Consider the following 25,770-nt stretch of genomic DNA (forward strand, 5'->3'; position numbering starts at 1 on the left):
TTACCTGTTCTGAGAGCCCAAACTGGGCCCCATTGTATGTGATTTATGTGGGCTTTCAACTTCCGACTCCTGCGGACTGAAGACACAATTCAGATCACTTGTAAAGGGTTGTAGGTGGGGATGAGCATAATATTTCATAGAAGTGAAAAATGAGTGGATAAACTAGGTGGAATCTGCCTTTTTTTTATTTCATCCACGCAGTGGACTGGGACACAAAAATGTATTCCTTTCTGTGGGAGAACTACAGGAAAAGGCTGAGTCCTACCATGAAACTTGAGAAAACACTTACAATTGTGTGTCCTGAGCCTCCCCGAATAGCATAACAACAAAGTGAGGCATCGCCTACCCATTGTTTTGAAGACTGGGCTGCTATCATCCAATAAGAGGGGTCTAACCAGAGAGTCCTATTTTATTTCAAGAGTTCTGATTAGCTACAGTCAGCTAATGAGTATTTGGATTATACCTTCCTCATAGCCTGAAGATAGCCCATTCAGGAATTAAACGGCCTCTCCATCTAATAATGAAATATTTCATGTCCCATAGATGTGTTGGCCTATGAAAATCACAGTAATTTATGATTTACTGTGATAATACTGCTGCCTTCCACCGTTTTTCTATGGAATGTGGATGACAATCCTGGCCTTATGAGTAGGTGATTTAGAAGCCTTGGAAAATGACTGTTGCAATCGTTCAGCCATGAGTCACTGTCTTTCTCCATGCCCCTTTCCTGTGATGTCTTTCTCAGCATTTCTGCTGCCCGATCAAGATGCGATCGGGCAGCAGAAATGCCACTAGACACCAATTCTTTTTTTTTTTTTATCATTGAACAAGGGGAGCAGCCCCTTCGGCAAGGGCTGCTCCCTTGGGGGCAAAATTAATTTAAGGTTATTTCTGCCCCCCTTGGGGGCAGATTGGCCTATTTTTATTAGGCCAATCGGATCTGCCACAAGGGGGGCAGAAATCACTAGATACCAGGGAATGTATTATTTATTTATTTTTATACATTAGGGGAGTTGCCCCTTGGGCAAGGGCTTTTCCCCAGGGGAGAAATTTATTTGTATGCCATTTCTGCACCCCCTGGGGGCAGATCAGCCTATTATAATTATGCCGATCTGCCCCCAGGGGGGTCAGAAACTACTACACACCAGGGATAAACAAAATTTTGGTTTACTTTATTTTTTTACACATGGGGAGCAACCCTTAAGGCAAGGGTCACTCCCCTGGGGGCAAAATTCATTTTAGGCCACTTCTGCCCCCCTTGGGGGCTGATCGGCCTATTTTTATTAGGCCAATCTGCCCCCAAGGGAGGCAGAAACCACTAGACACAGGGGATTTTTTTTATTTATTTATATTTATTCATAAGGGGAGCAGCCAATTGGGCAAGGGCCGCTCCCCAGGGAGGAAATTTATTTTAGGCCATTTCTGCCCCCCCTGGGCGTAGATCAGCCTATTAAAATTAGGCTGATCTGCTCCCGGGGGGGGGGGGGTGGGAGAAACCGCTAGACACCAGTACTAAAAAATGCTTTTGTTCACTTTAGATTTTTTTTATATGTGGGGAGCGACCCCTTAGGCAAGGGTCACCACCCTGGGGGCAAAATTATTTTTAGGCCATTTCTGCCCCCCTTGGGGGCAGATCGGCCTATTTTTATTGTGCCAATCTGCCCCCACGGGGGGCAAAAACCTCTAGACACCAGAGATTTTTATTGTTTTGCGTCACTTTCACACAAGGGGAGCGACGCCTTAGGCAAGGGTCGCTCCCCTAAGGGGGACAATTTATTTTAGGCCCCTGGGGGCAGATCGGCCTATTATAATTATGCCGATCTGCCCCAGGGTGGGCAGAAACTGCTAGACACCAGGGATAAAAAAAAAATTTGTTTAATTTATTTATTTTTATACGTCGGGAGCAACCGTTTAGGCAAGGGTTGCTCCACTGGGGGCAAAATTCATATTAGGCCACTATTTCTATTAGGCCAATCTGCCCCCAGGGGGGCAGAAACCAATTAGGCACCAGGGATTGGCATGTGTGCCTTTTGTTTGGAGGGGGCAGCCCCTTGGGCAAGGGTCGCTCCCCTTGGGGGCACATTACTGTTTGCCATATCTGCCCCCCTTGGGGGGAAAATAGCCTATTTTTGGAAGGACCATCTGCCCCCAAGGCGGCAGAAAGCCCACCAGAGACCAGGGAAGTTTTTTTTTTCAAAATAAGGAGATGGGGTATGGCCATACCCCCACCCCAAAGAAATGGGGCCAAAGTTGTTCTGTCCGCCAGTGGGCAGATGGGGCAATTACCCCGAGCCACACCCCTGGGGGGGCAGAAAGTCTACTAGATGCCAGGGAATTAAAAAAAAAAATAGTGAAGTGGTGGCTACCAACCACTATGGGCATGGCTATGCCCCCACCCCAACTGAAGGGGGTAACAGCTCTCCCCCCCACACACTAAAACATCTTATCCCATGGCAAGCAAGAGCACATTTGATTATTTTGGATTTTGGTTTTACATTTGGGCCATGAGAGCTTGGCTAACTCTCAAAATCGTCCCACTTGGAATGGTGAGCGCTGCACTTTTTGGACTTTGGGAATCTGCCATGTAGAGAAATCCACAAGACCTAGACACATATCAAAACTAAACATCAGGGTGAGTCCAGGGTGGTGTGCTTCACATGCACCCCACACCATTTTCTTACCCACAATGCCCTGCACACCTTCAACTTTGCTGGAAATCACACATTTTTTCCTCATTTTTGTGATGGAACCTTCCGGAATGTGCAGGAATCCACAAAATTCCTATCACCCAGCATTGTTGCATCAATATCAATAAAAATTCTGCCCTACTTGTCAGCCTAGAAATGTTTTTTTTTAACTGCCCTTTTGGACCCGCTTCGGTTCCCCTTCAATTTCAACATGTTTTTGGCTCTTCCCTGTCACAGACACTTGGCCCACCTACACAAGTGAGGTATCATTTTTACCAGGAGACTGAGGGGAACGTTAGATGGTAGGAAATTCGTCCTGGTACACTGATCCCACTCAGAAATGTGGGAAATGTTTGATTTTTTAGCTAAATTTGAGGTTTGCTGAGGACACTGGGTGACCCACGTAAGTCACACCCCCCTGTACTCCCTCGGGTGTCTAGTTTTCAGAAATGTCCGGGTTTGCTTGGTTTCCCTGTATGGCTGCTGAGCCCCAGGACCAAAAACACAGGTGCCCCCTGCAAAAACAGGTAGTTTTGTATTTGATAATTTAGATGTGTCCAGATAGTGTTTTGGGGCATTTCCCTTTGCGGGCACTAGGCCTACCCACACAAGTGAGGTACCATTTTATCAGGAGACTTTGGGGAATGCTGGGTGGAAGGACATGTGTGGCTCCTCTCAGATTCCAGAACTTTCTGTCACCGAAATGTGAGGAAAAAGTCCCTTTTTGTGGCTTTCCCACTGGGCCGGCGGGCGACCGCCGAACGTCCGCCCGCCAGCCCAGCGGGAAACACCCTTCCCACGAGGACGCCGGCTCAGAATGGAGCCGGCGGAGTGGGAAGGTGCGACGGGTGCAGTTGCACCTGTCGCGAATTTCAGTGCCTGCAAAGCAGACACTGAAATTCTTCGTGGGGCCCTCTTACGGGGGCCCCTGCAGTGCCCATGCCATTGGCATGGGCAATGCAGGGGCCACCAGGGGCCCCGCGGCACCCCCTACCGCCATCCTGTTCCTGGCAGGAGAACCGCCAGGAACCGGATGGCGGTAGGGGGTGTCAGAATCCCCGCGCTCCGCCGCCATGGAGGATTCTCAAGGGCAGCGGGAAGTCGGCAGTACACCGCCGACTTTCCGTTTCTGGCCGCGGCTGAACCGCCGCGGTCAGAATGCCCAGCGGTGCACCGCCAGCCTGTTGGCGGTGCTACCGCCGACCTCCGCCATGGCGGTAATTACCGCCAGGGTCAGAATGACCCCCATAGTGTGTTAAAAAGACGTCTATTTGAGAAATGCCCTGTAATTCACATGCTAGTATGGGGACCCCAGAATTCAGAGATGTGCAAATAACCACTGTTTCTCAGCACCTCTTCTTGTGCCCATTTTGAAAATACAAAGGTTTTCTTTATTCCTATTTTTCACTCTTTATATTTCACCAAATGAATTGCTGTATACCTGGTATAGAATGAAAACCCATTGCACGGTGCATCTCATTTATTGGCTCTGGGTATCAAGGGTTCTTGATAAACCTACAAGCCCTATATATCCCTGCAACTAGAAGAGGCCAGTAGACACAACGGTATATTGCTTTCACAAATCTAACATCGCAGGAAAAAGTAAACCGTGGAGGAAAATGGCAGCTTTTTCAGCTCAGTTTCAATATTTTTTAGTTTCAGCTGTTATTTTCTGTAGGAAAACCTTGTAGGGTCTACACAAATGACCCCTTGCCGAATTCAGAATTGTGTGTACTTTTTAGAAATGTGGTTTTCTGATTCAAGTCTGCCTGTTCCTGAATGCTAAGAAGATATGTGATGTTAGCACTGCAAACGCTTTGTTGATGCTATTTTCAGGGAAGCAATCACAAGCCTTCTTCTGCAGCCCTTTTTCCCATTTTTTTTTTTAAACACATTTTTCACTGTATTTTGGCTAAATCAGTATGGCCAATGACAAGGTGAAACAACGTGAATGTCTAGGACCATGAAAGAGCAGCAGACTTGTGTTGCTCCTCAAGTTATTTCATGTATTCAGGAATACTATTGTAATATATTATTAAAGTGCCACTTCTCTGCTTAGGGGGAAGTAGTCATTAACTCCCTCTACCGAGGTCACTAACTGCTGTTCATTTCTGAGTCTGTTGGTACGAACCCACCAAAAAGGCGAAAGTGCACAATGGCGAAAAGGGCCCTGTTTGCCTAAAGCCATATAGTATGGGCAAAGAAACAAGTAATCTTTCATTCTACGATTTTTAACTGGCTAAGTTCATACCAACATTAATTACATTTTCCTCATTGTAATCTTGTAAACCCTAATGTTTGAACAAGTCATTGACTGCAACCTAACCTTTTTTTTAACAATGACTACAGAGCTATGTACACACTTTATATTACAAACAAATGAAGGATGCAATATTTGAAAGACTTTCTGCCTCTGGTAATTACTCTTGGCTGCACTCTATTCATGTTTTTTTGCGTGTTTCAGCCATTACAGTGAGTGACCAACCATGTGCAAATCAGTCCTGGCCCCACCTTCAACAAGAATAAAATGAGACCTGGAGTATTTACTACTGGCCGTGATTATTTCAAGCATTCCGACCATCAATTATTATGCTGTTGGTATTGTATATGTCAAGATTGTGGAAGGGAACAACCATTTACCTAAAAAACTAACTGCTATTGTAGAGGTTAACATTAGTAGTAAATAAGTATGCTAGTAGCATGGTAGTTTATATACTATTTTAGCAATAGGTTAAAAAACATTATGCTGTCTTAATATCTCTTTAAGCATGTGTACAATTAATGAACAACACATTTCTGCAGAATCCTTCCAGAACATGGCAGCATCATTTGGGACAAGGTTCTCAAGCAAATCAAAAGGTTTGTCAACTGACACTTCAATTTGTGTCATCTTTACTACCTGATAAAGAATTGTATTATCTCGAAATTTGTTTTATAATTCAACATCTTTGGGTATTTTTGTGTAGAGGTCATGGCCCAAATGAATCACATGGTTGGTGCTAGTAGGCTTTTTTCACTTCCTTAAACATGTAATGTAGAAAAATAACTCCAGAGTCAATGATCACTCATCTACAATCATAAGTTTAAGCTTATTCGTTATGCATTAACGATCAAATCACTATAATAAAATTGGACGCTTAACAAATCCTTAATCATAATTTTGGAGTCATGCCCACTCTTTGTACGAAAATGCAAGTTAACAAAAATAATTATTATTTTGGCAGTGACTAGCAGGGATCATTAAATTAAATAACACTTTATGCAAATGAATTTCGGAAATGGATACATTCTTAAAGAAACAATAAGCAAGTAATTTAATTTCAATATAGAACTAAATTATTAGTGATGAAACAGTCGACAGGGAGCAATTAAAAAAAATAAATTCTGTCATTCTTTATCCATGAATGTATTATTGCAAATGTACTTCATATGAATTATGCAATACATATTGCAACTTAGGTCATGTCACTTTATAAATACATTAACTCACAGGTCAAATTAAAGTCAAAAATATATATTTAGTTAATGAAGAAATGTATTTACAATGATCCAATTGAGACATTCTAGCATGAGCCACTAGTAAATGAATGCATACCGATTGACATCCTGTGATCATAAGTATCATTATATCTTTGGGATTTAGAAAGTATCAGACGGGATATCCGTCGTCATTGTGACAGAATAACTCATCCGCAAATATCAAAATCAGGCCCTTAGTCTCAAATTACGGGATAAACAGTAAATTCTTATCTGTGTATAACAGGGGGTTGAGCGAAGATTAGAAATCCACTTTGAGTCACAATTGTCACACCACATAACCTTTCCCTAACAGATTTCTTCAAAAAATGTGTGGGGAAATTTATTAAGTTAAAACAGGCAGAAATAAACAGATTTCTTGCGAATAGATACAAAATACACATTTTAACTCTTACTTCGAGGAGGGCAAGTCAGAATAGTAGCTATTAAGAACATCTGGAAAAAATACACCACCCTGGGCAATCAATTTTTACCGTTTGGAGTGTTATTAAAACACACATGCCTTGATTACAGTAAGTGCATAACTCTGATCTGTGCAAAAATTGACCTTTGCACCTGGACTGAAATTCCATGATTTGCATAAAAAACACAATACTAAAATTTCTCCCGGAAAGGTTTTGGAAGGCCAACTATGTCAACATTTATCAATGTAAAATGTGCTTGGAGCAAATCTGATTGATGCAGAAACTGTTGTGCGTACATGGGTTTTCACATCATTTCCCATTTACTCTGCAGAAACTACAAACAGGATTAACTATCCCTTTACCGACCCACTTGTGTTTGAGGCCTACTGTCGCAGAAAAAAGTTTTAATGGCCTGTTACTTCACAGTTAGTTTGAAACCTGTAGGTAAGCCACCCTTTATTACACCACGGTAAGGGATACCCACGTGTATTTGCAACATTTATATTTTACTGTGAAAGAGCCTTCAAATTGTATCTTAACTTTCACGCATATTAGTAATTCCAAGACTGTTCTTTGGATTAGTCATCAGAATTCAGGAACATTAAGGCAAATGATTCGAAACAAATGGAAATTAGGTCTGAACGTTTCTCTATGGTTCCATTCTTAAGATGAAAAGAATATCAGCATGATTTGCATAAGTGGGTTGTAAATTATCCAAATGCATTTCATAATTTGAATTGAATATGTTTGGGCTCATCATTTAAACCTTGCCTGGAGGGCGTTAAAATGATACAAAAGACCAGAACACATAGAACTGCTATAAAAGTCAAAAATATTCAAACAAGACCTCTTGAAAAACAAAGTGCACATTACTCTTCAAGGAAAGTGTTTTTTTCGTTTAGAACTTGAAGTATTTTTCTATGTTATGGATTGGTTTATGAACGCAAAAAAAAGCAGGACCGAGCTCACATCTTTGTTATCGCCCTCTGTTTGTAATCCCAACAGATCAAACGCCGGTTGTAGTTCCTGGAAAGCATTACCGCTAACCAAACACCAGCAGAAAAAAGTAATTTCATTCTGCAAACAAGGAAATTGGATTGGACGTTTCTAATTTTTACCATTGTCACTATTTTGAATCTGAAAACATGACGATAACGTCAAATAAATCAACAAGGAGATACTCAGCAATGTATCTAGGAAATTACATTCCTTGTTCAGATTAAACCAAGTTCTGTGAAATTAAAGTATTGGGCTGTGGAGCATGGAAGTAAAAGTACGTAATAGGAAAGCTGTCGTTTTGTAATGATTTGCTTGGCCAGCGAATCAATCTATTTTTGTGTTCTTCTGTTTCCAGGACTTTGTGCAAATGAAGTCACGTGTACTATTCAATAAAATAGACGTTTGTTGAATGTGTGTATTAAAAAAGCAATTGTAACAATTCTTGCATCTTGTAATTTACATTTTAGGTCAAGACTCCAGCTTATGTAACAGCAAAACTGCTATCTCTAAACATGATTGTTTTACACGGTAACCATTTTTTCCGGTTTAGCAGAAGACAACTATGTCTCTCAGGCACAGCAACAGAAGGGTTCTTATCTGCCACACTGCTCTGCGCCAGGAGTACTAACCAACTACTATGCACTGTTCCTTGGGACAGGAACCCACCACGATGAAGTGCGCACAAGAGATGTAATCCAACCACAATGCGACATTAACCTGCAACACTGCATAGCATCCTAGGGAAGCTAACCCACCACACATGGCACTGCATCATAGGGGTAATCAGTCGTCATATTTCATTCTACGGACATTTCACTGCATCCCTCAGAGAATGCAATGCATCCTATGGACACTAACATAGCACACTAATATATAGAGATCTTAACACACGTACTGGAGTACATCATCGGGGACTCATCCACTATACTGCATAAAAAAGTAAGCTGCTCTATCATTTTGCACTACTCCTTCTAGATACATATCTACATCAATTGAATTCTTCCTAAGAACGTCTAAGGTTTTGCAACCAAGAAACAAGAAATCACCACAGTGCACTGATTGCTGCCTGCAGGCACTACCTCTGCTGTCTGAATCCTGGGAATGACAACACATTGCACTGCACTGGGCTAAAATGACACACTAGCGGATGGCACACTAACAGATAGTACCTAAAGGCAATTTTCATAGCATTCAGAAGTCATTGACCTCTGGTCAATCAATTGAAGATGGTGGCAAACCAGGGTCATTCTAAAATAAGTCTACCTGTGGAGTGTTGCATGGGCTGGAGGCTAGTCAGAGTTGTTTCAGGGCCACCAAGGTACAACATGTTGACATGTTGGAACCAAGGATGGATAATCCACGAAGTTCAAGAGAAAAGGGAGAGATAACAATATAATCGGTCTCCAACAGCAAATGTCATGCAGAAATGATGTGGTACATGGTGGAGTCTTCCATAGAATAATGTTAAATGGAAAAAATAAGTTTGGGAACCTGCTAGCAGGCATTAGTGGCTCTCCCAAGGACCGTAGCATGCCAAGGTGAGCACCAGACAGTCAGGAGTCTCGAAGAACCAATACACCTCAGTTTTCTCTGATCTCAATTTTGGAGGTGGCAATAGAAAGCATAGAGGCATGAATGCAGGTGACAAAAGGAGCTGTTGCATATACAACTAGATAATCTCCAGGTTATTTGTGTAGCTGATGAAAATCAGATCTGATGCACCAGACGTGTCAAATTGATGTTAAATAATTTATGACTAAGGGCCTGATTTTGATCCTTCACAAACGCAACAGATATTCCGTCTGTCACATTACAATCCTATTATGTCTTATAGATACCATAATATGGCTATTTTCTTTCCAAGATTTCATCAATGTATGGTGATAAATGTCTACTTATTTCCACCAGTTGTTTGAAAATTAAGCTTCAAAATCAGAGTTGCAATGGATTTTAATCAGTGTGGAACATTCCAATATTAGGTACCACATTCAGCAGTGATGCAATATTTTTCTACAGAGGAAAGACACTTTCGATTATGCACTGCAGCCAGGAAATCTCTAGGGTAAAGGATCTCAAACAATTGACCATTGGAAGCTGTATCCTGAACTGCTGTACTAGCTCAGATCAGAACTGTGAGCTGGTCTACAGACAGCTATAAACATTTTGCAAACCAAATGCTAAAAAGTACATTATATATGTATATATGTGTCTATACATGTGTGTGTATATATATATATATATATATATATATATATATATATATATATGTGTGTGCGTGTATATATATATATATATATAATATGTGTGTGTGTGTGTGTGTGTGTGTGTGTATATATATATATATATATATGTGTATATATATATATATATATATATATATATATATATATATATATATATATATATATACATAGACACATACATTACCCAGTGGTGGTTGCCACTGGGGATTTATATTCCTGGGATCGTATTTCCCTAGGAACATTATGTTTTGGTTTGGATATAACTTTGGTGCTGTTTGACAAACTTTCACAAAACTTTCCAAAACAAAATAGTCCCAGCCACCTCAGCTCCCAGATTTCAAAGTGGGTTTTCACAAATAATTTTTCAATAGGAAAACTGAAAAACGATACAGCAAAAACTGCTGAATGGAAATACACCAAATATAACAGAGAGCTAGTTCTAGTTCCAAAAAGTGTAATTTTGGGGGATTTGGTGTAAATCCATTAATTAGTTTTTGAGAAATTAAGCCTAAAAAATGTGCATATTTAATGATGCAGAGGATTCACAGAGCTGACAGATATTAAGATGAGATCTGATTGGATAAGTCCTGAGTCCTACAAAAAAGATAAACAAATGATATAAGGGGTCAGTGTAATGATACCCTGACCCGCTACTCCAAGTAGAGGGGTCCCACAGTGACCCCCAGGACATAATCATTTGTTTCTTTTAATTTAGAAGCAAATTATTGGAGGATCTGCGAATCCACAGCCAAATTATAAAAAAAGTGCAGGCTCCTGTGTTTTCAAAAAAATATCCCCTCCGCCCTCGCGGTGGGCCAGGACACGGGGAAGGGCATTAATATATTTTTGGGAGGGGTTGCATGGCCCTCTTCACCAAACCTCTAAGAGGCCCCTGGGGACTCCAATCCCTAGGGCTGAAGTAATAATAAGGGGAAAGAGAGCATGAAGCCCACCTCTCTATGCCTCACTAAGGAATCAGGGACCCTGGCCATGAATATAAAATAAAAGGGTGGAGGACATATGCTCCCTCTCCTTCCAGAGCCACTCTAGGGCCCCAGGGCCCCCATTCCCTGTGGATGATTTAAAAAAAAAGAGAGATGGTGCATGGTCCCACTCCCGAGAGTTTTTAGGCCCAAGGGACCTCATCACCCTGGACCATATTTTTTTAAAAAGGGGACTTGGGCCTTGGGCACCCTCCCACAAGACATTATTTTATCCCCAGCCCAATACTTTACAGTGTCCTTGTGAGCTCACTCCTGGAAAGCTTTGGTTCCCTTTCGAGGGACTGTGTGTATACCATGTCCACACTCTCCCGGACAGGGAATAGAAGTTTACTCCCTCCCAGTGGGAGCCAGCTGGTGCTGCGGGTATCTTGGTGCTTTCCCCACATCCTTCAACATACCTGAACTGTGGGTGCCGTGAGTGGCCATATGCGCACCCACCTATGATTCAAAAATGAATGTTTCCTGCCATGGGAGCCATCCAAAGACGGAGTTTGAATTTGCATTTTTAAACCATGAAGGTAAGGGATACAAGCTACCAAAATGTTTCAACCAAACAGTCTTGTTCACAGCAGTTTGATGTTTGTTTGAACCATAAATTTAAACTTCAGTCTTTGGAGTACCGGGATCCTTATTCAATAATAATTATTTTACCCTTTTGAAAGCACTAGCTGATTAGAGTGGAGAGTGCCATGCTACAGACCGGATTGAAAAAAAATAAATATGTAACAAATAGCTCTCTAGTAGGTCTGTCAGGCATTTCAGTGCCAGCTTGATGAGGAGCATGGCCGCGATGATGAAGCATGTCATCCAATGGTGAGTGAGGGCTACGTTTACTGTAAGAGTAATGCATGTGGTGACTACAAAGACCCCCTACCCTAATTAGTGGAATGGAGTATTTTCTTTTGGAACAGTGCATCTTATTTCAGGTATAGGTTTGTGTAGGGAGATTGACGCACTGGACCACGTAATTCTCCCTAGTTATGCATCTCTAATTTTTATTTATTTATGTGTGCTTATCATTTGATATATGTTAAATTAAAAGAAAGTAGTACACACAAATCTATTGATGTCACTAACTATATTGTTATCATAGTGTATGAATGTCAATAGTCTCTTATTAGAGTCCTCCGTTACTTTGAATATGTAGGATTGTGACAAGTTGTCTTCTCTAAAGAAAGAACTGATCAAGACTATCTTACATGGTACCATTATGATGGAATATTTACGGGCTAATATAGCACCGAATGGGCTTCTTGTGACAAATATGCTTCATATTTTTCTCCAGGATTTACAATTTAGAAAGGATTGGTCACAGATAGCTTGGATGTTCATCAGGGACTGGCTGGTGCTGATTATCAGCACTTCCAAGTGACTGGCAGATGCAATCACCTTGGCTGAGACCACCATCAAAACCACAATACAGGCCACCCAATTCAAGATAAGGCTGGCCAAACTTAACTCAGAATTGGATGAGACCAAGGAATACCTAACACTCTAGAAGATCACAAAGTTGCAAAAGGAAATTAAGAAAGTTAGCAGGAAGAAGGGATTTCCCTTATACAAAAGACGATTATCAACATGAGATGGCACAGGAGTCCTCGGACGAGTCTATGGGCCCACCACGAAAACCGCACAATTACAACTACAGCTCTAGCTTTGATGGCTGGAGCACTGATGAAGTGTGGAGGAAGAACCCAAATTAGCTCCATTCACTTACCCTCAACTGCCGATGTGGCAACCAACTACCAGTCCTTATTATGAGCCCATACCCTGATGCCCTACAATCTTTTTTTAGGAGGAGGCTAGGGCAGAGGAAGAGGCAGAAACAGAGGAAGAGGCAAACATGCAATGGGAACCAGAGGAACCACAGATGGTGACAGGGAGCCGAGGGAGGGCATCACAAAAGAAGATCTAAAAGTGAATTTTTCTAAGAGACCTTTAAGCCCCACTGAACAAAAGTTGCTAAATATAGGATTGGGTTTTGTCCCTACTCCTAAAGAGGGCCTTTTCAAGCTGAATTGTGACGTGGCAGCTCTATTTAGGAAGGTCCGATTACACTACTTTTTCAGGGGAGACAGGGCTACGGAATCCCTCAACTTTTACACCAGCTTAAAGCATGATACCTACTGGGGCCCTCACATTTGAGAAGGCAGTCAGAATGACATCCAGAATTTCCAAACGAAACACCCAATCCAGAATCTATCCAATGCAGGGAGGAGGGCACTGACCTCATTGGCAGATGATAACGCCATTATTATCATCAAGCAGACAAAGGGGGAGCCATAGTGAACACAGGGACATACAGACAAGAATGTCTAAGACTTTTGAGTGATACATCTTTCTATGAACCGATCCAAAAGGATTCTACCTGGCATCTCCAACGGGCTATTCGGACGTTGACAAAGGAAGCAGAATTGGCAGGGTGAATTTCACATCAAGAGGCAGAATTCTCTGAGTATTAAGGAACCTCGAGCACCCTATTTCTACTGCTTACCTAAGATCCATAAAGGGAAGATACCTCTACCGTGCCGGCCTATAGTGTCAGAGATTGGATCTGTCTTGGAACCTCTATCTAAATTTTGCAATCACGTTCTGTAACCAATTGTACTACACACTCCAACTTTCTTGAAAGACACCAAGGATGTGTCTTAATCTCTTGGACCAGATTAATTCACAGGGATTGATGGATGTTTTGATTTGTCTAGATGTTCTATACACCAGTGTACCCCAGGATGCTATGCTGTCTGTGGTGGAAGATATGCTTCTCCTAGACACATGGAATTATAATACCCCATGCATTTTGTGGTGGACTGTGCGACACTAGCCCTTAAAGAGAACTTCTTTGAACTTGAAAATCAATTATACCACCAAATCCTAGGGACATTGATGGGCAGTTCTTTTGGCCCAAGTTTGGCCTGTTTGTACATGTATGCCTTTGAGAAACACCACATTCTAGACCTTGGAAGTCCATTCGCCACTACATCAAGTTGTGGCACAGATATATTTACAATATATTGATAATCTGGAGAGGCAATGAAGAGAACGTACCTGATTTCATTGCTTGGATTAATGGTCTAGATGAACATGTTCACTTTACTGCCAGGGTGTCCAACAGAGAGGTCTCCTTTTTGGACCTTCGGATCACCTTAAGAGAGGGAACTCTCTATTCATCTGTCTTTCAGAAGACTATGGACAGGAATAGTTTACTCCTGTTTGATAGTCACCATCCTCGTGCCCTCCAGATGAATCTACGTTATGGGCCATTTTTTTAGGCTTGGACGCAATTGCAGTGAGACCACTGATTTTGACAGACATGCAGGCAACGAGTCTGAAGCTGTGGAACCAACATTATCCATCACGTGTTATCAATTCAGCCAGAAAAGGAGCAAGAAATGTCCAGAGAGAATGATTACTGATGATCTTCCCTTAACCTGAACAAACCAGATTAACATGTGTTTCTACTTACACACCCCTCTCAAACCAAGTAAAGAGATCATAAACAAGAGGTGGCCTATTTTGATGAGTACGGCCGAGACCCTAGACCGGCCTTTATTTGCTTTAAAAAAAAAACAAGAAGACTTATTGGTCCACACATATCCAAGAAATACAACATCTAACAATAACCCTACAAACGTAGAAAGCAGGAATCTACCTCCTGTGCGAGTCCACCATGCTTGTGGGCTTTGCAATATATGCCCCTTATCCTTGAAAACAACATCAGTGGAATCAGTGGAATTAGGAGAAATAGGGTCCGGTCCTCTCATCTCTATAAACACACAAACTGCTGCACAAAAGATTGTGTATATTTGAGTAAGTGTCTGTGCAATCTCCTGTATGTAGGAATGACCACAAGAATGATTAAAACATGCATCAATGAGCATCGCAGCACAATCAGATGTCACTGCAGTACCACCAAACTCTGTGCCCACTTTGCAGAACAGCAGTGCTCTTCTAATGATCTTATATGGGTGATCCCAGAAACGATGAAGGTTTCAAAACTGTTTGAGAAAGATAAGAGGTGGGTCTTTATGTTACGAACCCATATCCATGGGTTAAATGATGAGATAGTGTGGTCAGAATTCTAGAACACAGAGTAGGAACAATGACCTCCTTCCCTGACGTTTAGGACAGTATAGAGGACAAACTGAATTACCTTAACTAGATACGATGATCATAAATGCATCCTACAAACTGATAAGGAAGTATAAGATCGAGTTCACTGCACCTGAGTTATTATTTATATTTTAAGTTTCATTTTCCTTGTGTGTGTTAACGCATGATTTAAAACAATTATATCACATGATTTGTAGGTGCATTCACCTAGCCTAGATACATAGATAGATGCCTGTTAGAAATGGGGTCTCTGGTTGGCAGTCAGTTTACACTCTGTCCAAGCAAGGACCCTCACTTTAGTCAGGGCAATGGAGATACACACTCACGATAACCCCTGCTCACCCCCTTAGTAGCTTGGCAAAGCAGTCAGGCTTTTCTCAAAGGCAATGTGTAAAGTATTTGTACCAACACACATAGTAATACAATGAAAACAATACAAAATGGACCCCACACCAGTTTAGAACAATAGGCAATATTTATCTAAATCAAACAAGACCAAAATGACAAAAATCTGACATACACAAGTCAAGATATATATTTTCAAAAGAATAGGGGCCAGATGTAGCAAAATAGCAAATTGCGACTTGCAATTTGCGAGTCCGTGCGACTCGCAAATTGCAAGTCGCAATTTGCTACGCAGAAAGGTGTCTCAGACACCTTCTGCAACTCGCAATGGGGTCGCAAAGACCCACCTCATTAATATTAATGAGGTGGGTCGCAGTTTGCGACCCCATTGCGAGTATGGGCACTCACGGGGATGGTGGCCTGCTGGAGTCAGCAGACCACCATGTCCGTGACTGCCTTTTAATAAAGCAGTTTTTTTTTTTCCATCTGCAGCCCGTTTTCCTTAAAGGAAAACAAGCTGCACTTGGAAAAAAAAAACGAAACCTTTAGTTTCGGGTTTTTTCAGGGCAGGCAGTGGTCCATTGAACCACTACCTGCTCTGAAAAAATATTTATTTTTCCATTCACAAAGGGGAAGGGGTCCCATAGGGACCCCTTCCCGTTTGCAACTGGGTTATCATCCACTTCAAGTGGATGGTAACTGCGATTTCATTTGCGACCGCGAATGCGAGTCTCAAATAGGAAGGGAACACCCCTTCCTATTTGCGAGTCGGAAATGCATTTTGCAAGTCGGATCTGAATCGCAAAATGCATTTCTGCATAGCAGAGAGGCTTTTGCGCCTCACAAACGGCATTTTTTGCCGTTTGCGAGGCGCAAACCCTTTGCTACATCTGGCCCTAAGAATCTCACTCTATAGAAAACAATGGAAACATTGAATATGCACAAAGGACCTGGTTTGCGTCAAAAATAAAGCCGCACGGATGAGCGTGCATCAGAAAAGTCAGCGATGCGGCGATTCCTTAATTGCAAGTGAGGTCATGCTTCGTTTCTTCTTCGGTCTGGTCGGCCAGGCGTAATTTTTCTCTCCCGCAAGGGAGTAAAGTATTTGTATCAACACACATAGTAATACAGTGGAAACACTACAAAATGGACCCCACACCAGTTTAGAAAAATAGTCAATATTTATCTAAATCAAACAAGACCAAAAGTGAAAAAAAATCCGACATACACGTCAAGATATATATTTTCAAAAGAATAAGACCTCATTACAACCCTGGTGGTCGGTGATAAAGCGGCGGTAATATCGCCAACAGGCTGGCGGTAAAAAAAATTGAATCATGACCATGGCGGAAACTGCTAACACAGACAGCCACTTTAACACTCCGACCGCCATGGCGGTAGCAAGAAGCACCGGGGCGGTAACCGCCAACAGCCAGGCGGAAGACAATGTACCACCCACTGTATCACAACAGGACAATTCGTCAGCTTTTCCGGGGTGGTACCAACGCCATCAAAAGCACGGCGGGAAGAGTACACTGAAGGGAAACAACTCACCTCTCAACACTCAAGGAAGAACCACGACGCCATGGAGCCAGAGCTGCACATTTTTCCAATGCTGGTGTACCTCCTCATACCCCAGGAACACGAACACCGGCAAAGATGACCACAGTGAGTACTGCACCTAGCGCACAAGGGAAGGGGGGAGGAAAAAGAGAGTGACACACACATGCAACACCCCCACCCACACCCCCACCCTCACCCCCAACACCATACACACAAACAGATGCAACAACATTACATATACACCCCGTAACCCTCAGGAATAACGCAAGGACAAAAGGAATGGATCAAAATTAGTGTAATAGTACAATTTTAAAGAAATATGTCCTTAAATCAATAAACAGTATGTACAATATATACAAAAGGAGGGACAATGCCTACTTCAAAATGTCAGTGGCCCACAGGGCCATAACACATAGACCAAGGCCACACTTGACTCCTGCCTCAATAAGGAGAGAACACTGCAGGGGCATCAGGTCGAAAACACAGGGCACCTCAGGGGGACGGGGAATGGGGGGGCACCTCAGCCGGAAGATGGTACAACGCCATTGCTCCTGGAGGGGGCTATATGCCCACTGCTTGGTCCTGGGGAGTGCAAAGTCACAGTTTCTCAAGTGGGAGGGTTGCCCACTGCTTGGTCCTGGGGAGTGCAAGGCCACAGTCTCTCTAGGGGGTAGGTTGCCCACTGCTTGATCCTGGGGAGTGCAAGGCCACAGTCTCTGGAGTGGATGCCTTCTTCCACTGGTTCTGGAGGGGGCTTTGTGCCCAGTGTGCTTCATCCTGCCAAGGAGGGGGTGAGTGGAGGCCTTCTTCCACTGGTTTTGGAGGGGGCTTTGTGCCCAGTGTGCATCATCCTGGATGGTGCAAGGTCACAGTCTCTCACCTGGGTGCCACACCTACAGGTGTTGCAGGGGCCAGGACACACTGCAGCCCATGTAGTCATGACTACACCCTGCTCCCCGGTGGTAAAGGCTGCTCAATGGATGGCAGTAGCGGTGCAGGTGGTGGTGCTGTTAGTGGGGGGGGGAGGCTCCAGTCCTTCCCCTGCAGCCTCGGACGGCTGCCCACTGGGACTGCTGCTGCTGGCAGTGGTGCTGCTGGCGGTGCTGGCTGCAATGCAGGTGGCGGTGCTGGCTGCGATGGAGGTGGCGGTGCTGGCCACGGTGCAGGAGGCGGTGTTGTCAGTGGTGGGGGGTGGCTCCAGCCCTTCCCCTGCAGACTCGGACAGCTGCCCACTGGGGCTGCTGCTGCTGGCAGTGGTGCTGCTGGTGGTGCAGGTAGTGGTGCTGGCCGTAGTGCAGGTGGCAGTGCTGTCAGTGGTGGGGGGAGGCTCCAGCACTTCCTCTGCAGCCTCAGACGGCTGCAGTGCCATGGCTGGTGTTGTGTGCACCTTCCTGCCCTTGGCAGATGGTGGTGCCTCCTTGCTTCTGCCAGCTGGTGTTCCTTTCCTGCCCTTGTTGGCTGGTGGTGCCTCTTTCCCTTTGCTGGCTGGTGGTGCCTCCTTCCCCTTGCTGGTTGGTGGTGCCTCCTTCCCCTTGCTGGCTGGTGTCCCCTTCTTGCCCTTGCTAGGTGGCGGCCCCTTCTTGCCCTTGCTAGGTGGTGCAGGCACACTAGCTGTGCTGACGGGTGCCTCCTTGGAGCCTCTCACACCTGCAGTAGCTGAAGAAACAACAGTGGCCGTAGACTGGGTGTCTGAGGTGATGGGCTGGGTTCTGGCCACCCTGGCCTGAAGTGAAGGATGGGGGTAGGGGTAGGGAAGAGGTCAAGGGTGGCGAAGAAAAGCTTCTTAGGGACACTGGGGCGGGAAGTCTCTGGTTACCCCAACCTCCCATGGCTACTGACCCCAGTGAGGAATGCCAGGACAAGGGCAGAGGAATGTTACAATGAGGCACATGGGCGTACAAGGAGGATCATTGAGCGCACCTTTGACCTCCTGAAGGCCAGATTCTGGTGCCTCCATCTGACAGGTGGATCCCTGTACTACTCACCCAAAAAGGTGTGCCAGATCATCATTGCATGTTGCACAACCTGGCCTTGAGATGCCAGGTGCCTTTTCTGCAGGAGGATGAGGCTGGAGATGGTTGTGTGGCAGCGGTGGAGCCTGTGGACAGTGATGAAGAGGAGGCAGAGGAAGAAGATGTGGACAACAGAAATACTATAATTCAACAGTACTTCCAGTGACACACAGGTAAGACAATGTAACTTCACCTTCCATTGCAGTTTTGTGTTGGACATTGTACATGGCAGCCTGATGTCCCTATTTCTATGGCCACTTACTGTACCCTTTGGCATCTCTATTTTCAGATATCTGTTCCCCACTCTGGCTCCTGGTGTGTTTACTGCTGTCCACTACAGGTCATACCTATGTAAATATAACTGTAAATTTGAATTGCAATGTTTACAGCTTGTTAAACTAATACATATTTCAAACAATTGACAGACTCCATACTTGTATTAGTTCCAAGGGTGTTTATTTCTGTGATGATAAGTGTAGGGGGTATTGTAATGGGCTGGGGTGATGGTGGAGAAATGTCCAGGATAGAGTCCAGTCTATTGGTATCACCGATGCATTGTCCAAGGGGGCATAGGACGTGTAGCAGCGTCAGTTCAAGGTGGACAGGGAGAAAGAGTGGGACACAAGGGTGACTTTCAGGGGAATCGTATTTCCTGGCGGGGGTCTTGGCAATGTTCTCTGGCTTCTGCCTAGATCGCAGGGACCTTTTTTCTGGTGGTTCTCCTTCTAAAGGGGGAGGGGTGCTGGTGGCCTGTTGGTCCTGTCCACTAGTGTCGGCGGAGGTGGAGGGCTGTTCTTCGGTGTGGCTAGTGTCAGGGGCCCGTTGGTGTGCCACTGCCTCCCTCATGGTGTTGGCCATGTCCGCCAGCACCCCTGCAATAGTGACCAGGGTGGTGTGGATGTCTCTCAGGTCCTTCCTGATCCCCAGGTACTGTCCCTCCTGCAGCCGCTGGGTCTCCTGCAGCTTGGCCAGTATCTGGCCCATGGTCTCCTGGGAATGGAGGTATGCTCCCAGGATGTTGGTGAGTGCCTCATGGAGAGTCGGTTCCCTGGGCCTGTCATCCCCCTGTTGCACAGCAGTCCTCCCAGCTTACCTGTTGTCCTGTGTCTCTGTCCCCTGAACCATGTGCCCACTGACCCCAGGTCCCTGCTTGTCCTGTATTTGTGGGGTTGCCTGGGGTCCCTATAGTAGTGGACACACTGCCGATTGACATGTCCTGGGGACAGAGAGATGGGCCAGCTGGGTGGGTGCTGTGGTGGTGTTTCCTGAGGGGGAGGCTCTGTGGTGGTTTGGGAATGTGGCTGGGTCACCGACTGTCCAGAGGTGCCTGATGGGCCAGGTTGATCATCCTGATCCAGGCGTTCAGAGCTGCTGTCAACAGTGTAGGCCTCTTCTAGGGGGGACTGGATGTGGCTGGCACCTCCTCTCCGGTGATGTTGTGTGGGTTCCTGTGGGGTTGTAAAAGCAGTGTTATTGTTTCTGCGTGTGACATCTTGTGCATGGGTATGTTTACCTCTATGGTTGTTATTAGCAAGGCAGTTTGGGCTTTTTGTGGGATTTGTGATTTGGTTGGCTAAGTGATTGTCGTTTGTGTGCATGCTGTGGTGATGGGTGTCCATGCAGGTCTGTGATGGGGGTCCATGCAGTGGTGTAGCATGCAGGGCTTGGTATTGGGATGGGTGGGTTGTGATGGTGGGGTATATGTGAGGTGGTGGAGTGATGAGGGTGAGGGTAGGGGTAGGAGTTTGTGATGGCATGCAGGTAGGGGGGGATAAAGTAGTAAAGATTTGACTTACCAGAGTCCAGTCCTCCTGCGAGGCCCTCAGGAGGCATGATCGCCAAGACTTGCTCCTCCCATGTTGTCAGTTGTGGGGAAGGAGGTCGGGGTCCACTGCCAGTCCTCTGTACAGCTATCTGGTGTCTTGCAAATATGGAATGCACCTTCCACCTCTTCCTGATGTCATACCTTGTTCTTGGGTGCTATCCCACGGCGTGACACTGTCCACGACTCTTCACCATAGCTCCATCTTCCTAGCAATGGATGTCTGCTGCACCTGTGATCCGAATAGCTGGGGCTCTACCCGGATGATTTCCTCCACCATGACCCTTAGCTCCTCTGAGAACCTGGGGTGTCTTTGTGGTGCCATGGGTGTAGTGTGAGTGGTGTATGTGAGGGTATGTGGGGTGATGTGTTGGGTGTGTGCTGTGAGGTGCGTGGATGGTGTATGGGTGATGGTGTTTTGTGTCTCTAATTCAGTAGGTGCTCCTGGCTTGTCTCTCTCTCAATTGTCAATTTCTTTGGGTCGTAAAGGGTTGTGGGTAGTGTGGTGTGTGTTTTATAGTGGTGTGGGTGCGGTGTGTGTATGTATGTCAGGCGTGTGTAGTTTGAATAGTCCAATGTGGTGGTGTTTTGTTAGTGTGTGTGTATTATGAGCGCGGTGGTCTGTACCGCCTATGGTTTGCCGCGGTTAAATGTCTGCAGCAGTGATTCATGGGTCATGAAGCTATGGGCGTATTTCTGTTGGCGTAATGGTGTGGGTTTTGGTACCACCATTTCATCACTGACCTTTGGGCTGGCGGACTTGGGTGTGTCTGTATAGTGGCAGATTTCTATGTGTGGGTCATAACAGCGCAGCGGTCGTGGTATGTTGGCGGCAGTTAGCATGGCGGTAAGCGGCACTTACTGCCAATGTCATAATGAGGGCCTCAGAGTCTTACTCTATAGAAAACAATGGAAACATTGAATATACACAAAGTACCCGGTTTGCATCAAAAATAAAGCTGCACAGATGAGCGTGTATCAGAAAAGTCAGCGATGTGTCAATTCCTTACTCGCAAGTGAGGCCATTCTTCGTTTCTTCTCCGGTCTGGTCGGCGAGACGTCATTTTTCTCTCCCGCAAGGGAGCGATGCATCAATTACTAGACATGCACCTCAGATTTGCGCAGGCTTGCGTTGATTTTTGACGCCCAGGAATGATGCTTGAGAAATCCAGTCGCATTGTGTCAGAAAACCACGCTGCATGGGGTTTGTGTTGTTATCAGCAGCCACAAGTGGGTGTTGCATAATTTCTCCAGTCGCGATGTGTCGATCTTCCAGCCGCGATGCGGGAGGAGCGTCGATTTTAGCCACAAAGCAAATGGTGTGTCGTTTTTCAGTGATTGGAGATTCTTGGCAAGCAGGACTATACCACAAAGTCCAGTCTTTGTCCTCTTTCAGGCAGAAGCAGCAACTGCAGACCAACCCAGCAATGCCCCTTTCTGCCTTTGAAGTAGGCAAATTTCAAAGGAAAGACTCTATTGTTCACAAGATCCTGCCTTGCCCGGGCGTGGACACAGATACACACCAGGGGGTTGGAGACTGCACCTCCACCGAAGACACCCCCCTCGCCGATGAACACCTGCATTTTCAGATTCGCACCGACCCGAGGACCACCCTCAGAGGATCCCTCGTCTCCCGTCCTCCCGGACCGCGCGCCCCCTTCAGCGACGCCATCGCCGACTTCATCTCCCCGCACGCCCTCGCCTCACCGGACTACATCCTCCTAGGCGACCTCAACTTCCATCTGGAACAAAACAACGACCCCAACACCGCCACCCTGCTCGACAACCTCGCCAACCTCGGCCTCAAACAACTGGTGAACACCGCCACCCACAACGCCGGACACACGCTTGACCCTATCTTCTCCGCCAGCAAACACGTCTTCTTCAGCCACACCTCCGCTCTACACTGGACCGACCACAGCTGTGTCCACTTCACATTCCGACGCGAGACCCGCCACCTCCGCACTCAACCCATCCCTCGTCGACAGTGGAACAAGATCCCCGAAGAGCAACTCTTCTCAGCACTCGCCGCCAACCAACCCACCCTCACCACCGACCCCAACGACGCAGCCCTCAGCCTCACAAACTGGATCTCCAACTGCGCAGACAACCTTGCTCCCCTCAAACGCACGCATCGACAGACCAACACCAAAAAACCTCTCTGGTTCTCTGACACCCTCAAAGAATCAAAGAAAACTTGTTGCGCCCTCGAGAAGGCCTGGCGCAAGGACCACACCGCTGACAACATGACCGCCCTCAAGAACGCTACCCGCGAACACCACCGCCTGATCCGCGCTGCTAAAAAGACCTTTTTCACCGACAGACTGGACAAAAACAGCCACAACAGCAAAGAACTCTTCAGCATCGTCAAGGAGTTCTCCAACCCCAATGCCGACGCCAACGCCATCACGCCCTCACAGGATTTGTGCGAATCCCTCGCCACTTTCTTCCATCGCAAGATCAGCGACCTCCACAACAGCTTCGGACACCAGACCCAACATAACACCACCGAACCCGCACCCCCGGCCATTACCCTCAACAACTGGACCCACATCAACACTGAAGAAACCAAATCCATCATGAACTCTATCCACTCCGGCGCCCCTTCGGACCCCTGCCCTCACTTCATCTTTAACAAAGCCGACGACATCATCGCCCCGCACCTCCAGACCATCATCAACTCTTCTTTTTCTTCTGCTACCTTCCCCGAATGCTGGAAACACGCCGAAGTCAACGCCCTACTAAAGAAACCTACGGCTGACCCGAGCGACCTGAAAAACTTCCGCCCCATCTCTCTTCTGCCTTTCCCAGCCAAGGTAATAGAGAAGACCGTCAACAAACAGCTGACCACCTTCCTGGAAAACAACAACCTGCTCGACCCTTCACAAACCGGATTCCGAACCAACCACAGCACAGAAACCGCCCTCATCTCATTCACTGACGACATCAGAACCCTGATGGACAACGGTGAAACAGTCGCCCTCATTCTCCTCGACCTCTCGGCTGCCTTCGACACCGTCTGTCACCGCACCCTAATCACCTGCCTCCGCTCCACCGGGATCCAAGGCCAGGCCCTGGACTGGATCGCCTCCTTCCTCTCAAACCGTTCCCAAAGAGTTTACCTCCCTCCGTTTCGCTCAGAACCCACCGAGATCATCTGCGGCGTACCTCAAGGCTCATCGCTCAGCCCGACACTCTTCAATGTCTACATGAGCCCCCTCGCCAACATCGTTCGCAAGCACGACATCATCATCACCTCCTACGCCGACGACACCCAACTCATACTCTCCCTCACCAAGGACCCCGCCAGCGCCAAGACCAACCTACAAGAGGGTATGAAGGACGTCGCAGATTGGATGAGGCTCAGCCGCCTAAAGCTGAACTCTGAAAAAACGGAAGTCCTCATCCTCGGCAACACCCTGTCCGCCTGGGACGATTCCTGGTGTCCTACGGCCCTCGGCACCGCACCGACCCCCACAGACCACGCCCGCAACCTCGGCTTCATCTTGGACCCTCTTCTCACCATGACCAAGCAAGTCAACGCCGTGTCCTCCACCTGCTTCCTCACCCTCCGCATGCTCTGCAGGATCTTCTGCTGGATCCCCGCCGACACTAGAAAAACCGTGACCCACGCCCTCGTCATGAGCCGCCTGGACTACGGCAACACCCTCTACGCCGGGACCACAGCCAAACTCCAAAATCGCCTGCAACGCATTCAAAACGCATCGGCACGCCTCATCCTCGACGTACCCCGCAACAGCCACATCTCCGCACACCTGAGACACCTGCATTGGCTCCCAGTCAGCAAAAGGATCACCTTTCGACTTCTCACCCACGCACACAAAGCCCTCCACAACAAGGGACCGGTATACCTCAACCGACGCCTCAGCTTCTAAGTCCCCACCCGCCTCCTCCGTTCCTCTGGTATCGCACTCGCTGCCGTCCCTCGCATTCCGCCGCTCCACGGCGGGTGGGAGATCTTTCTCCTTCCTGGCGGCCAAGACCTGGAACTCCCTCCCCACCAGCCTCAGGACCACCCAGGACCACTCCGCTTTCCGGAGACTCCTAAAAACCTGGCTATTCGAGCAGCAGTAACCCCCCCTTTCCCCTAGCACATTGAGACCCGCACGGGTGAGTAGCGCGCTTTATAAATGTTAATGATTTGATTTGATTTGTAAGGGCAGGCACAGCCCATTCAGGTAAAAGTGATCACTCCTCCCTCCACTCTATCCCAGACGGCCCATCAGGATATGCAGGCTACCCCCAACCCCCATTGTGTTACTGTCTAGAGGGGATTCACAAACAGCCCAGCTGTCAGTCTGGCCCAGACGGGGAATACACAAGCAGGCAGAGTCACAGAATTGTTTCAGCAAGAAAATGCCCACTTTCTAAAAGTGGTATTTTCAAACTGACAATTTAAAAAACAACTTTACCAAAAGATGTATTTTTAAATTGTGTGTTTAAATACACCAATCCCCATATTTCTATCTGCTCCCAAAGGGGAACTGTACTTAAACGATATTTAAAGGCAGCCCCCATGTTAACCTATGAGAGAGATAGGCCTAGCAACAGTGAAAACTGAATGTGGCAGTATTTCACTGTTAGGAGATGTAAAACACATCAGTACATGTCCTACCTTTAACATACACTGCACCCTCCCCATGGGGCTACCTAGGGCCTAACGTAGGAGTGCCTTACATGTATAAAAAGGGAAGGTTTAGGACTGGAAAGTAGGTGCACTTATTAGTTCAAATTGGCAGTTTAAAGCTGCACAGACAAACACGGCAGTGGAAGGTCTGAGACAGGTTTACAGGGTTACTCATGTCGGAGGCACAATCAGTGCTGCAGGCCCACTGGTTGTTTTTTAATTTACAGGCCCTGTGCATCTCTAGTGCGCTTTACTAGGGTTATACTAGTAAATCAAATATTCCAACCATGGAAAAGCCATTACTCATACAATTTACACAAGGAGCACTTGCACTTTAGCACTGGTCAGCAGTGGTAAGGTGCCCAGAGTACCAAAAACAGAGTCCAGCACACA

The 25,770-nt window shown here is 46.1% G+C and overlaps 1 protein-coding gene across 1 annotated transcript in view; it reads right to left on the minus strand.

The window, feature by feature from the left end:
• DOK6 (docking protein 6) overlaps positions 1-25,770 on the minus strand; it is a gene marked incomplete at its 5' end in the record, with an annotated part of 934,435 nt that overhangs the window by 381,428 nt on the left and 527,237 nt on the right. The gene's annotated exons all lie outside the window — the stretch shown is intronic.

The sequence above is a fragment of the Pleurodeles waltl genome, chromosome 2_2 (genome assembly GCF_031143425.1).
Source record: "Pleurodeles waltl isolate 20211129_DDA chromosome 2_2, aPleWal1.hap1.20221129, whole genome shotgun sequence".
Taxonomy (NCBI): Eukaryota; Metazoa; Chordata; class Amphibia; order Caudata; family Salamandridae; genus Pleurodeles; species Pleurodeles waltl.